This window comes from Barbus barbus (assembly GCF_936440315.1).
Source record: "Barbus barbus genome assembly, chromosome: 19".
In the NCBI taxonomy this organism is placed as follows: domain Eukaryota; kingdom Metazoa; phylum Chordata; class Actinopteri; order Cypriniformes; family Cyprinidae; genus Barbus; species Barbus barbus.
This window is the reverse complement of record NC_136747.1, coordinates 19445414-19457672: the sequence shown is the minus strand read 5'-3', so window position 1 is coordinate 19457672 and position 12259 is coordinate 19445414.

Genomic DNA, 12259 nt, shown 5'->3' with positions numbered 1-12259 from the left:
GACAGTACTATAATAATAATAATAATATACAATTTAGCTTTGATGTTTTTGATGAAATTACAATAATAATAATAATAATGTTTAGCGCTTTTTTAAGGTTGCTCTTAGGCTGGTGTGTTTCCATTCAATTCATTTAAACAATGAGATAAAAAATGCAAATAGCAAAAATTAGATCAGTTTGTGTTGTTTGGATTCTTATAAACTCCCGCACCTAAGCTACTGCTTCTGCACTGTTCATAAATGAACACAGTTCTATCTACTATCTTAAAAGCTCTATGCATGTGTGCAGTTTTAATGATTGACATAATTTACAGAAAAAAATTATTCTCTACTGTCGCATATAAATGATTAATCCATTAATGTTCAGATTCATAGGCCATATTATTCTGACACACATTCATTACTCAGTCAAATACTCTGTACATGTGACATTTGTTGTATCAAATTTAATATTCCTCTTTGAGCTCTCTTCGCTGCCTTGAAGGCAGATTAATGAGAAGAAGTCTAATTGGCTGAAATTGGATTGATAAGTGGCTGCTGCAAATTTGCATAGAGAAAGTTATGAATTTTAATCTGCCCCCACCCCTCCCCCTTTAAGTGGATATGTGAGATGGAGTTGCTGTTGAATGCTCACTTAATAGAAAAAAAAATTTTCCGGCGAATGTTTTGAAGCCATCCTTCTTGTTTGGAGGAGCTTGTAACAAAACTTTCACAGATGAAATCAATTTATACAAAGCGAGTGGGAACATTGGATGACATTAGCAAGGACAGCATTGATATTTTCTCACTCCAAAGGGCATGAAGAGCTGTATTCGTCTAGAAAACACCAAAGGATGAGTTTGAACAACAAAACCTCATGTGCTGTGTGCAGTATGTCTGTGTTTGTGTGAGGTTACCCACATAAAACAGAGAGTCATGTCCTTACAGGCCCCTCTCCCACCTGTGCTGAGACAACAAAGAAAAAAGGATTTAAAGGAAAAAAGATTTAGCGTCTTTGAGTGGATCTAAGAGTATGAAAATTAGTCTTTGAGATATAAAATAGATAAAAAGAATCCAAGGCAGAAACATGTCTAAACACACGCTATGTGTCCAAACACATCGCACAGAAGGGCCTTAATAAATGAACAAATACGTCAGAACTGGTCTATAGTGTCGCATTCAAAGCTGAAGAGAGAATGAAAGCCGGTCTGATTGTTGTTGTATTACTCATTATTACATTGAGGTCATACTCTGACCAGATAATGAATCCTTAAATGACCTTAATAAAATGATTCAGAACAAATATGGCACAACATCTTCGTCCTGCATTGAAAGCTACACTAAATATAGCGGTACAATGGTGCTAGAAACATTTTTTCTGGTCCCAAAGTAAGAGGATTTACGTTTGTTTTGATTAAAAACATATAAATATAAATTCAGCTAAAGGGTAAATTGGGTAAAATGCGCCAAAAATAATATAGCTATAAACTGTTTCCCCATCTGCAGTTACTTCTGATATAATAACATTTAACTATTTAATCAACATATGTCAAGCTTCAGTGATTTTATTAGCTTCAAACTCAAAACCTTTTAATCTTAGCGTAAAGTCAAAGAAGCATGAGTATGTATTAAAGATGGACATGTCTTAAGCAGACAAGAGACAAAGAAGAAAGAAGAAAAAAGTGCCAGTTCTCTTCTGTTGATAAATGAGCGGTGAGTGATTAAGGCAGCAAATAAATGAAATATGTAGCTATTCATACTACTGCACCAAAACTCCATCTCATTAATCCTTGGAAGAAATATTTGATAACACAATTCATATGCAAATAGGTTTAATCCAAATTTAATCTGTGTCGGAGTTGGTGTGGGAATTATGTGTTTGTGGATGAATGTGTGGCTGGGGTTGCTCTTCATCACTCAAATCATTGTATCGCTGCTGTCATTCCTGTTTAGCTTTGACAAATCCAGAGGAGAAGGACGACGCAGACACTTACACAAACTCCTGCACATACAAAATCATTTTATACTTATATAATGCATTTTATCAAAACTGCCAGTATATACAACAATTACACTTTATTAAACTATAAAGGCAAAATAACTCAGTTGCCATAATGGCTAATACTCACGCTTCAATACATTGAACCATGGTTCTCAAGTGGGTAAAAGCAGGTTCAAGTCAGGTCTGTAATGCCCCAATCCCATCTCTCTTTCCTTAATAATTTCATGTCTGTCTCTACTGTCCAAGTGCTAAAGCAACCCCTGAAATGAGGTTTATATACGTAATCCATAATGGATGCATTTACAGTACCCTAAAAGTATTTACACATTTAAGTCGCCAAAATATATGTATAATTCATACATTATTTAGATGCTACTTATGATGTGTTAAAAAAATAACAAGTAAATAAATAAATAACCAACCCCCTGGATTACTTTAAGATTGTGTTAAGATTGAATGTTTACTCCATAATGGATGTAATGTGGCAAACAAAGTAAATTTGTAAAAATATATAAATAATTCATACTTGATTTAAATGTGACTTTAAAACAAACAAACTCCCAGAAACTGAAGGTCACTGATACTCAGAGACATATATTCATAAACTGTCCTGTCTGTTTAAAAATCTTTCTGTAGTGTGTGTGTGTGTGTGTGTGTGTGTGTATGTGCATGTTTATGTGGTTTATGAGGACACAAATTTGTATAATGACATGGGTATGACAGAGGTATTACAATATGAAGGTGGTTTATGAGGACACTGCCTATGTCCCCGTAATTCAAAAGGCTTAAACAACATACTAAATGGTGTTTTTTTGAAAATCTAAAAATGCACAAAGTCTCCTGTGAGGGCTAAGTTTAGGTGCAGGGTTGGTGTAGGGCAATAGCACACACAGTTTGTTCAGTATAAAAACCATTACGCCTATGGAGAGTCCCCATAAACCACAAAAACCAACATGTGTGTGTGTGTGCTTTATGGCCTCTAGAAGTCAACGACATTGAGTCCAGTGGCAAACTTTACCAATGTCTAGTGTGTGGGAGAGAGAGAGATTAGAGTCTCTTGGGGGAACCAGAGATCCCAGCGGCCCTCATTATCTGCCTATTTGGTGTCACTTGTGGTCAAGCATAAATATGTATTGAAAGATCAATGTTTGTGGGTGTGTGGGTGCGGGTGTGTATTTGCTCAGTCCCAACATCACTGCTGGGCCTTTATGCTCATTGAGACACAGGCCAGACTCTGTTTACTTCAAAGAGACCCTTGTTCACAGCCAAGAATTATGTCCATTAGTGTCATATTCATTTAAAAAAAAAAACATTACAGTCTAAACACTCTCTTAGGCCACAAACAACAAGAACCACAGACCCATACTACAAATTGCGTTATTCCTTAATGACTTGCTTACTGCACAAATCATATTAAGGTGCGTATGTTTTCACTCAGGATCAAAGACATTTCCTTCATATGGGTGCACACTTTCAAAAATCACACATTTAATAAACCCCTCAGTTCATTTCAGCGTTAGTTGTATCTCTTTCACTCTGTAAATGGCTGCGTCTCGGCTTTTTGCTTAAAATAACTTGCTCAATTGAGAGCCTAACCAACCATATTTCCCTTGGGAGAGACGGAGAAGGCAGAAAGAAAGAAAAGGAGGAGAAAATGGAGAGAAGGCAGTGGACTGTGTCTTTCTTGGGCCCCCTGCAATGTCTTCTGGGAGCTGGAGGGAGTGTCTGGTCATCAAAAAGGGGCGTGGTTGCATCCAACCATCAAAAAGGTCTCCAATCCCCTGGGCCGAAGCCTCCTGTCCAATTCATTCGGAGGAGCTGTCAGTCAAATGAATCGCCTCACTTTCAGACACTGAAGTGCAGCAGTTCTGTTCCCAATTAAATGATGGACTCTCTCCTCAAGTACAATATATACATAAATGCAGCTGGCCCACAAAGGGGTCATTCATTAGTCTACTCTTCCCACCCTCTGGGATTTTAGATTTGTCGAACTTCATAGCCCTGGGCCATATTTGATGAGGTGATCGAATTGAGGTGAGGTTTTTACATTTTTTTATCCACTGGTGGTGCTGGAGAGAAAAACAGAAGAAACCTAAACAAGAACAAAATCTATCTATCCAGATCGAAAGTTTGAAAATTCATTTGATGATGTTTTTATGATTAAAGTGTTAGTTTACCCAAAAATGAAAATTCTGTCATTAATTACTCACCCCCATGCCGTTCCAAACCTGTAAGACCTTCATTCATCTTTTTTAAGATATTTTAATGGAATCTGAGAGCTCTCTGACCCTCCATAGACAGCAATGATATTACCATGATCTACACACAGAAATGTAGCAAGGACATCGGTAAAATAGTCCATGTGACATCAGGGGTTCAACCTTAATTTTATGAAGCTACTAGAATACATTTTGTGCGCAAAGAAAGCAACAATAATAACAATTTATTCAGCAGTTCTTCAACGTAATCAACGTAATGAGCATGCACGCACTGCCTACTGAACGTAAACAACGCTGATTACATTGATTACGTTCTGGGATACTCTCCAAAATGGCAGAAGTTGGTAACTCGAGGAGAAAAACCGCTGAATAAATTATGTTATTATTGTTTTCTTTGCCCACAAAAAGTATTCTCGTACCTTCGTAAAATTACTGTTGAACCTCTGATGTAACTCTCGGATTCCATCAAAAATATCTTAATTTGTGTTCCGAAGATGAACGAAGGTTTTCCAAATTTTCATTGATTAAAAAGTACCTGCTCCATATAATGAAGTAGACATTTGCAGACAGTTGTTCCAGGATTTGTCAGAGGCTATTTCTGCAGTAGGTGGCGATATGTGACATTTTGTGCATTCTTTTAATGAATTAATGAATTGTTAAAAACACTGATTCATTCAGATATAAAATAAATATCTTTATGAGAGAGTCTTTGAATCTTTCACTCAACCAATTCATTCAAAAACACTTAATATATTCAGGAATGAATAATGAATAAATCACTGAATCATTCAATCAACCGATTTGTTAAAAAAAAAAACAGATTAATTTGGGGAAAAAACAGTGTTGGGTCAATGAGGAGAGAATCAAGTATCTTTATGAGTGAGTCATTGAATCATTGAATCAACTGATTTGTTCAAAAACACTAATTCATTCAAAAACGAGACTACACTACTAGGTGTTGCTCTGAATGATCCAAGGTTTGATTAATTGTTTAGAATTATTTTCATTGACAGATCAAAAATAAACAAAGTAACTGGCAATATTTTGCCTAAGAGTTTAAGTTACTCAACATCAACTCCTTGTATAAAAGTGCTGTGTCATTGAAGCAATATCAAACTTGAAATCTGATTTGGGATAGGATCTTTTAACTCGAGCCAGTATGCAATCCCCTAGCAATCTTCCAGAACAGCCTAGCAACTACATGGATATATACTGTATGTAGTAAAATGACTCAGAACACTTTATATGCAGTAAGTCTTTTTGTCTGATTTATACGTGTCAAACACAAAGCTCAAGACAGACATGAAATGTTTCACGTATGATACTCATGTGGATTACTTTGTGTAGGCTTGTAAATTGAGCTTTCATTAGCAATAGAGATTTCACCGGAGACTGAGGGATTGTCGATCACAATGATCTCTGCTGTGAGAAACACACATTGTCTTTGCTCTCTCACAAAGACACACACATAACCGAGCTGCTTATTAGAGCAGATAGGGGAGTCTGGGAGGTCGTCGGGTCAAGAGATCACAGGTCACCGTGTCTGATTTCCCTGTGCACTGTCATGGGTTGGAGGGGGTGTGGTTTGCGATAAACCTGCCTCTGGCACTAAGACTGAGAATCTCTCCTAGCAAAGCATGATTGACACCCCTGCTGCCTCCAGCCTAGTGTGAGGGTTATGAAGGTCACGTATACAGTATGTTTCAGAGAATCAATGCACACACACACACACACACACATACTGCTTAAGGCCTGTAAATGGTGCTGGAGGTGAAGATGCATTGGGAATATGAATATGAATATCAATTATATTATAAAGAATTTGCATATCGGCATGCATGATTAAAACTTCATATATGAGATAGCTGTGAAATACATAATCTAAAATGAAATAAACCAGTTGTAACTTTATCTAAGAAAAATCCTCTTTGTGCTACTGTGGAAAGACAGGTGTTATTCTAGTCTCACTTCTCTGAGGACCCCTTCAGCTGCCTAACTGCAACCTGCCCCCATTTTCTTTTCCTTCATTTCAGTGCAACAAAGAATCTACTTAACAGATAATTACAGCCCAAGGCTCGGAGAGATTAAGAGACACTGGGAGAAAGAAAGAGAGAATATCAACTGAAATTGAGTTTTCAGATTTTTTCCAGATATTCTTTTTTTGATCAAGGCTTCTTCTTCTCATCGTTATGTTTTATTTTCATTATACTATTAATCTGGGGCATTATTATTGTTGTTCTTGTTGTTATATTATTAACCTGGGGGCATTATGGAGTATGAAAGTGAATGAATTTGAGCAATAACATACTTTGGGAATTATTATTATTATTAATCTTTGTGTGTTACTTTTTTTTCTAATAATAATAAAAATTATTATTATTTAATTAATAATAATATCATAATAATACATTTTCTGTATTTTTTTTTTATTATTTCAAATAATAATAATAAATCATTATTATTAAATTATTATTAGTAGTAGTAGTAGTAGTGGTAGTAATAATAATAGTGCTTTACCCGATTCCCAAAGTACAATGTTATTAAAATTGCTTAATAATGGAATAATAAATTGAATTTAAAAAATCAAACAAACTGACAATAACAGTATATAAAGCTATAACAATAACAGTATATAAAGCTATAGATAAACAATAAAAAATAATAATAAACAAGATCATTTTGTCTCATTTGTTGAGAAATATTTAAGTTTCGAGACATTGTTGAGATCTCTTTTTACTCAAATGAAGTCTCCTTATGTTTGCAACTCTTCATTTAATCTCATTGCTGTCTAAGAAAAACAGCTGCGATATTACAGAGATCTCTTGTGATTTGTCTTTCCTGTGGGTTGCTACTGGAGTGCTGACATCATTATTATTATTATCTCTCAAGCTCTCTTTGCACAGATAATGAAGCTTCTCTCCTCTCACTCTTAACTAAAGCGCTTGTACATTAGCAGAAAACTCAGCGTCTCTGGGTTTATCTCTTAGTTCATCTCTTTTATCTAAAAAGAGTAAAAACAGGCTTTCATCTCCCTGTTTCAAGTGTGTGTCTGTCCCCATCCAGCCTCTCTGCTCAACCAACAGACACCTGCACACATGTGCACGGATGTGCGTGAGCGCCAGAGTGCCTGTAAGTGCCTCTCCTGCCATAAACCCCCTGGTTGCCAGGCAACAGGCCCCTTGCTCTTGTCAGAGAGGCTGAATAAGCATGTGTGTGTGTGTGTGTGTGTGTGACTGTGTGTTTATGGGGCTTCCCAACCTTTTTTACACATTGTAAGCAAATACTCAAACTGCAAACGAATGGTGAATCAGCCAGTGCTAGGATTGTTGTGTCAGCTAATCACTCATGGCAGCCCAGCTGTATATTGATGATTATTAGAAAAATACTTTTTGATGGTAGTTTGAATTGGTGTAGTAGAGTTTGTCTATGATTTTCTAATGATAATAAGAGAGTGATATTGGTGGTGCAAAACTGGCTGGCACAACACAGGTTCCAGGGTATTACTGTGTGGTTGCTAGGATGTTCTGGGAGGTTGCTAGGTGATTGGTTATTGGAAGAAGTCAAAAATGACTCCATATCTCTATTATCATCATCCCTTGATATCCTTTAATCAAAGTCTATTAGGTTTTTGACTTTTTTTGGTCAGTTAGGTGGTTTTAAACCTATTTTACTACTGAGAAATCATTACAAGCGAACCATTTGTCACCCTGGACCACAAAACCAGTCTTAAGTCGCTGGGGTATATTTGTAGCAATAGCCAAAAAATACATTGTATGGGTCAAAATTATCAATTTTTCTTTTATGCCAAAAATCATTACGATATTAAGTAAAGATTATGTTCCATGAAGATATTTTGTCAATTTCCTACAGTAAATATATTAAAACTTAATTTTTGTTTAGTAATATGCATTGATAAGGACTTCATTTGGACAACTTTAAAGGCAATTTTCTCAGTATTTAGATTTTTTTGCTCCCTCAGATTCCAGATTTTCAAATAGTTGTATCTCAGCCAAATATTGTCCTATCTTAACAAATCATACATCAATGGAAAGCTTATTTATCTTACATCTTACAATCTTACAAATCTACACATCACAGTAACAATTGCTGTTGTTGTGAGAAATAGGCAAAGATGGTCTTATGGGAGATGCCAACATGGCTCGACAATTGGAGAAAGCATAATGGTCGACTTGGATCATGTGTACCTTTATCTTGTCCATGCTGTGCAACAGTCAGTCACTGGTTGTGCATATTGCTGAAATGAATGAGGAGTGCCATGAACTAAATCCTACCTGTTGCAAAACTGTCCATGACTTCTCTTACAAGACAGCAATTTTTTCAGTGTAAACTCAAAAAATAGACAAATCCAAAACTTAAAGTAAATGTAAAGTAAAATGTAAAAAATAAAAAATAAAAATGTAAAAAAATAATGAGTAGGACACTCTCTATTCCTGATAACAATTCTGACAAAATCATGTTACACACACACACACACTATGACACAAATACCATTTAGCCTAACAGCTTAGCTTATACAGTACAAATTTGCACTTAATATATTCACAATGTTACATTATTCATTTATATTATTAATGTTATAATATAATGAAAATTTCATTGTCCAATTTGTACGGTGGCCGAGAGAGCTCAAAGTGCAGCAACTTCAGAAAACACATAGAAAAAGCACCAGCAAATTAAGAAAACATCTTTATCAGTTTGACAGCCAGGGGTGCCGCTATGGTTTCCGGGCCCCTTGAACACCTGAACATCATTGACTCAGGCCCCCCTGTGATCATGTCTTGGGTTGGCCATATAAAACGTGTCCTAGGCCCTTGGAATCGTCCTTAGTCATGAGCAAGGCTGTGTCATGAATCTTTCTGACTGACTCACCCACCGATTAATTTTTTCACGAAGCGAAGAGCCATTTGTTAAAATAGCTCAAACAGTACAGTCTTAAAAAAAAAAAAACGGTTCTATATAGCACTAAAAGTGGTTCTTTGGCTTGTAATCATTGGGGAGCCACTTTTGGTGCTGAATAGGGTGCTCCAGTGGTTCCTCAGCGGTTCTTCACCGGTTCTTTGGCACCGCTAACATATACAGAACCTGTTAAGCTCCTGTATGGGTCTTCAGTGGTTCTTTGGGGTGAATAAGGTGGTATATAGCACCACTGCCATACAAAGAACCTGTTAAGCTCCTATAAAGGTTCGTTACGAGCCAAAGAACCACTGTTGGTGCTGTTTAGCACCATTTTTTTTAGAGTGGCCTTTCCTAATTATATAAATCGCATATGACACACACAAAGGTTTCCAGACCTTTCCTGCTGACCTTAGCAAACATTGCTAATAAAGAAAAACATTCACGTTTGTGTTGTTTTAAAGGCGCTCTAATAATCTCGAATTTATCTCCTCCCACACCTCATATGGCTCCAGAGAAAGAAACATGAACTGCAGTAAACTATTGTCTAGCTTGATACTTGCCGACTTCACAGCGCAGGGACTGACAGACACTAGATCATGATCCGTCTGTGAGCTTTGATCTTGCGACTGTCTCACTCAAACACGCAGACGTCCACACAGGTGTGTTGCCTCGAGGTAAGGGAGTGTGTGGGAGGGAAGGTCAGGGAATTCTTGGGCTGTCTGTCTCTCTCTTCAGAGCAGCCGAAATCTCCCGTATTCTGTCTTACCTTCTCTTTTTGGGATCTGACGGTGTGACTTCTAAGAAAGTACTTTTACTTTTTAATAATTTAGTTTTATCCACTTAACATTAATTGTCCAATAGTGGGCATACATGAATCTCAAGGGAATTCTGTCATTTATGATTTTTCTTTTTTCTTTTTCTGGAATAAAAAGGCTGACTATTTCAAATAAATGCTATTCTAAATTGTAACATTTTATGATAAAATTCGGGGTTTACTGTTATTTTTGATCAAATAAATGCAACCTTTGTGTACATAAGAGACTCCTTTCAAAAACATGCTTACTGTCCCCAAACATTTGAATGGTAGTGTTTATTAATTTTCTTCACAAATCATGTCTCATATTTTATCTCAATTTATTAACACTGTTGACACTATCACCCCCAAGTACACTAAAACAATAAAACTTTATTAGGGGCAAAAATTGTTAAAACTTTATTAGGGGCAAAAATTGTTGGATGCAGTGGAAATGACACCACTACTGAGAAAAGCTGACAAGATTTTTTATGTAAAAAAAAAGTTTCCAAGACATTTTAAATCATATGAAAAATTAAGGTTTAAATTAATTTTAATTAAAATAATTACCCCTGTGCGAGTGAAGTTAAAGAAACACCTACATAGTCAGGATCTTTGGCTCCTGTACTTTCCGAGGCTCATATAAGTCCACTGTACAGACATGTTGCCCTGCCCCTTGTCCAAACTGGGCAAATCCACCCCCTCTCTTTTTCTATCTGAAGAGGGGGGATGAGTGTGTTTTTTGTGGAGGCGGTGAGGGCTGCTCAGCACAAAGCGCTCTGGCAACACTTCAAACTACAGCCGCCGTTTGGCAAGGCCTCAGTGAAATTCCTCTCCCAACAGAAAAAAGAGGTGGAGGCAGAAAAAGGAGACGTTCATAAAACTTCCAGAGCACAAGTTAAAATGCTGATGCATTACAGCTCATTTAATGGTAAAACAATCTATGTTTGTATGGATATCGAACAAACAAAAAACATGCAAAGAGCCTTATAGAGTTACCTTTGTATAGATTACATGTTTACATGGGCGTGTACATCCTTTTGTATCTGAGGTTATCTTTAAGGCTCTTTGCATGTTTTTGTTTGTTCGATATCCATACAAACATAGATTGTAACAGACTTGCAGCTTCAACAAATCAATTAAAAAGTACATCAAACATGAGATAAATGCATCGTATCAGAACTGCTGCTTGACTTGATTAAATCCAACGGACTTGAATCAGCCAAGCTCAAAACATCCGTTAAGATAAACACGCTCTCTGATCCGAGGCTCATATGGATCTGATTTAGAAAAAGTGGGTAGCTAACAAACCCATATGCGTGCGCAAGTGCAGATTTCATCCCTGCCCTCATCCCAACACATTCAGATAAGAGAACGGAAATCATCTCCACCCCTCCAAGGCTGATTCACGGATAATGAGAAGTTGGTAAGTGGTCTCCAGAGAAGTGGAAATGAATGGCAGGGAGCAGAGAAGGCAAAATCTGACCCAGTTAAATCACATTCAAGTTTATAGGCATCTTATAACTGCACATAGTCAACATGGATTGCACGTCGTAGATAGTACTTTAAAGATAAAAAATCTGCTGAAAATGTACACACCTTCAGCCTCAGGCAATCCAAGATGTAGATGAGTTTGTTTCTTTATTGGAACAGATTTGGAGTAACTTAGTATTACATCACTTGTTCAGCAATGGATCGTCTGCAGTGAATGGGTGCCGTCAGAATGAGTCCAAAAACACAGTAACCCATACAACTCCAGTCCATTAATTAACATCTTGTATAAAAGCTGATAAAATGTAAAAACTAACTTAAATGCAATGTAAGTCGCTTTGGATAAAAGCGTCTGCTAAATGCATAAATGTATAGTGAAAAGCTTCATGTTTGTAAGAAACAAAATGAAAGCATTTAGAGTCCAGAGTCCAGTCTATAATAACGTTTTTTCCAGTTAAAAAGTCCATGCCTTGTCCTCTCATCAAAAGCCACTGATTTCGCATCTAAACAGTACTTGAGCTGTGCATATTTCTCTCCGGATTCAGACCAGATTTTCACTAGAGAAAGCAATATTATGGATAGGACTCATATTTTAGCCAAAAGCAAAAAATTTGGACTCATTATGACGGCACCCATTCACTGCAAAGGATCCACTGGTAAGCAAATGATGTAATGCTAAATTTTTACAGATCTGTTCAGATAAAACAAGAAACTCCTCTACCATCAGCAAATTTTCATTTTCAGGTTAACTACTCCTTTAAGGTATTAACAGGGAAAGGAAAAAGGAACAAACAATGCAAAAACTGTTTGTTTTAGGAAAGTCACAGTTGCCTTTTACATTTAGGTATCACACAAACA